This window comes from Cibotium barometz, chromosome 30 (genome assembly GCF_041138505.1).
Source record: "Cibotium barometz isolate CiBa-2024 chromosome 30, ASM4113850v1, whole genome shotgun sequence".
Classification (NCBI taxonomy): Eukaryota; Viridiplantae; Streptophyta; class Polypodiopsida; order Cyatheales; family Cibotiaceae; genus Cibotium; species Cibotium barometz.
In genome coordinates, this window is record NC_141075.1 from 29,187,263 (window position 1) to 29,191,344 (window position 4,082).

Here is a 4,082-nt window from a genome sequence, read left to right on the forward strand (position 1 = left end):
TCTCATTCCTGCTCTTCCACTCATTTTTCCCTCTCACCTCTGGGCATTCATCTCTTCCCTCAACTAGCCCCCACAGATTTTTTCTCATGAGAAAATACATGGTTTTTATTTGCCAGGTAAACTGCTCCCCATTAAATTTGGCTATCTCTTGTGCCGTACTCATGATGATGTGAAGGGGGTCTTACCTCGATCCAATTTCAAGATTCAAGGGTAGTGTCTACCCTTTTACAACTCAATCTGGTGTTTAGGTGATGATTACAATAGATTTATCAACATAAATTCACTAGAATTGCAATATGAAGTTATAGGGATCTGTATCAGATACCTAATGGTTAATTTAAACCCTCAATTGCACCAAAATATAGTGATTAGTAGTACTGATTAATCATTGATTAGCAAAATAATCCTCTATTTTGTGTGCAAAAAATAGAGTATGCGGGGAGTCCAGATCTGGGGCCTTAGAGTTCAAATGAGCTCAAATCCTTTCAAGGCCATCAATAGCAATTAGTCTTGTAGAGGATTAAGCCAAGAAACACAAGATTTGACCAAACATTGAATGCTTAATCTCTGTTTTACCAAAGTCACCTGCAGATTTGATGAAGAGCTTGGATCTCTCTGTAGACTTGATCAAATAAAAAATTTTCACCAGCTTGTAGAGCACCCTTGAAAACCCCTAGGGCCAAGAGAAATTAGAGCTATTGTATCTGGTGTAGACAGGATCTCATATTTTCTTCAGAAAACAAGAGCTAGAAAAAACACAAATTTTTGCAGCTTGCGTTGGCGGTTTGCTGGTTTGTCTTGATGGGCTAAAGCACAAGGCTTGTGTCTATGTGTGGCTAAAGTGGTTTGGGCCAATTTTATGTATGAAGGGAGAGAGAGCTCCTCCACCAGCTGGGGGTACAGAGGCTAATTGAAAAAGAGGTAAAAAACTTAATTATCTACTAATCTTGATTAGCTAGGTGATTAGCAATGGGCTCATAAATTTGATAGATTCTAGGCTAGGCTCTGATACCATGTTAAATTTGCAGCAATGTGATGAGCTATGGTGGATCAAATGCTAGAATCAACATCATTAGAAAAGAGATTAGATGATAATTAAGATGTGATTAGTGAGCAATTAATTGACAGCTTAATGTAGGCATGGATAATAAAAAACCAGCCAATTCTCATTAGGCCAATGCCTCAATTTATAGGGTTTACATCCAAGCATCTAATTCCACTGATCTCTCCTTGATTCACTCCACCTCTTTTGCTCGATTCTCTCCACCTCTTCCCAGAATATCTCCACACCTCCTAAATCTCCTCATGCTACCCTTTAGTCTCTCCCAGTAGATACTTCTCAGGTTTTCACAGCTTCTCTCACATTTACAGATTCTCTTTTACAGCCTCTTGCTAAGGGCTTATTCCCGCACACACCCTATTCACTTGTATATTTCAACAAGTAGGAACTAAGTTGGATTTCATGATGGCTTTCCATTCGAAAGTTACAGACTAAAGTAACTAATAGCACTATGTTAGATTTACTTAGAGCCTCTACGTCAACTCAATTATGGGATCATTAGATACACCTTCTATAGTGTACTTTTACAATAACACACCTCACACATGTTGAGATATCAAGCTCAACTAGTGTGGTGGACATTGATGACTTACATGGGGGATAGGCCATGTACTTATGACATTGGCATGGTTGGTGAGATTATGGGCGACATGCTATGTGACAACCACATTTAGACTAGTAGAGTATGGCATAGTTATAGCACCAGCTCATATAGTCAAATTCACACTTTAGGGCCTTATTATTATTTATTTGAGTACATTCACATATAGCATGTACTCTTATCTCTGTATGTTATGTTGATTGAGCAAAGAAGAAGAAGAAAAAAATTCAGCCATCCATGTGTGTGTGTGTGTGTGTGTGTGTGTGTGTGTGTGTTGTGTTGTCTACTCTTGTGTGTGAGTAGAAAAAAAGAGCTCAAGCTCACCCCTCTTCCCTGCATTGTGACAAGCTAGACAAGAATAACTTCTAAGCATGGAAGTTTAGAATGAGGAAATCCCTTATAGAAAAAGGATATTGGGAGTTCATTACAGGTGAAGAGAAGGAGCTAAAGATTTTGGAAGATAATCCCACTCCACAACAATATAGGAATTTAAAACATTGCATGAGAGAGCAAACAAAGTGATGTATTGGCTCTCTGTTAGTGTGTCAGATCCAATGATAAATCATATACAAGGTGCAGAGTCACCTAAGGATGTATGTGACACCTTGGTTAAGTTGTAGAGCACAAGTACCAAGGCTAAAAAGATGAAGCTAAAGTAGGAGCTGCATACCATGGCAAAAGGAAAGCTGTGTGCATCAGTGATTACACACTCAAAGTGAAAGGGATTGTAGATTCCCTTGCATCTATTGGAGCCCCTGTGGATGATGATGACTTAGTGTCTTTCACTATGAATGCGCTAACTAAAGTGTATGACCAATTTCAGACATCTATTCAAACTCAGGAGAATTGGCTGAACTTTAAAGATCTATGTGCCTTGTTGATCACTAAGGGAATGAATATGGGGAATAAGTCATCCTCAAGTAATATACAAGATCATGACTTCTACACAGATTTAGGTAGAGCCAGAGGTAGATGTTCATCTAGAGGTCAAGGTGTAGGCTGGTTGTTTGGAAACATAAATAATAGTCAGTAACAACATGATTCTAATTAACATACACGTGGAAGTAATCACTTTAGAGACAGGGGAGCCAAAGAGGCCATGGTGGATGGCAAAAAATCTGCAAATAGACAATAGCATTGAGTGCTATTATTGTGGTAAATGAGAAAATATGGCGAAGAGCTGCTACAAAAAACAGAATGATATAAAGAGTGGAAAGTTGCAAAGGCAACTATGCATCATCAAGTAAACAAGATGATGTGGTAGAAGTGAGTAGTTGATGCAACACATGCTCACTACCACTTTAGGAGATGTATTAGAACCGCAAGACATTTGTTATGTGGATTTTGATGCTTCAAACCACATGACCAGTCATGGTGAGTGGCTCAGAGATATGCAGAAAATGCAAAGACTAGGGTATGTGGAAACGGGTGTTGATACTGCGTACCCTATTGCTCATGTTGGAAAGGTGCCATTATCTATGCAAGATGGCAAAATGAAGTACTTGCTAGGTGTACTCCATGTCCCTAATATTACAAAGAACATGGTTTCAGTTGGGAAAATGGTTGAGGAGGGTTTATAAGTGAGGTGTAATCCTCAAGGATGTTTTATAGAGGAGATGAAAAATCAATGCCGCCTGATTGCAAAGGATAACATAAATGGCAAAATGTTTACTTTGGATGTAAACATCCTTGAGGTGAAGGTAACCATGTTTGCACATGGAATGGGTGTCATTTATAGACATTGATATATGGCATATGTGTATTGGTTATGTGAATGTGCAGCGTGGCTAAAGTCCATGCAGGCCCAAAATATTATTGCAAGTTTTCCGAAGTTTAAGGTTGATGGTATATGTGTGAGGCATGTCAACTTGGTATGTGTGAGGCATGTCAACTTGGTAAGTAGGCCAAATAGGCTTTCCCACTAAACATGTAAATACAAGGCCGTTGGGTATTATACATTCTGATGTATGGGGGATCGGCCAAGACTGCATCAATTAGAGGATGCAAGTACTATGTTACATTCATTGATAATCACACTAGGAAAGTGTGGGTTTATTTCATGGTGAAAGAGAAAAGTGAGGTGCTTTATCACTTTTAGAAATTTAAAGCTATGGGGTTAAGAAGGAAAAGTGTATGCAGATTAAATGCCTAAGATCAGATGGTGGGGGAGAATATTTCTCAAATGAGTTTAGTGATTTCTTAATGGAGCAGGAATCAAGAGGCAGTTTACATGTAGGTTCGCTACGCAACAAAATGGTGTTATACAAAGTAAAATAAGCACATTGTAGAAGTTGCACGTGCCTTGATGTCTGACAAGAATATGCCCCATTACTTTTGATTTGAAGCAGTAGCAACTGCTATTTTCATTATGAACAGGACCCCCACTACAACTGTTCATGGTATGATACCTAAACAAAAGTT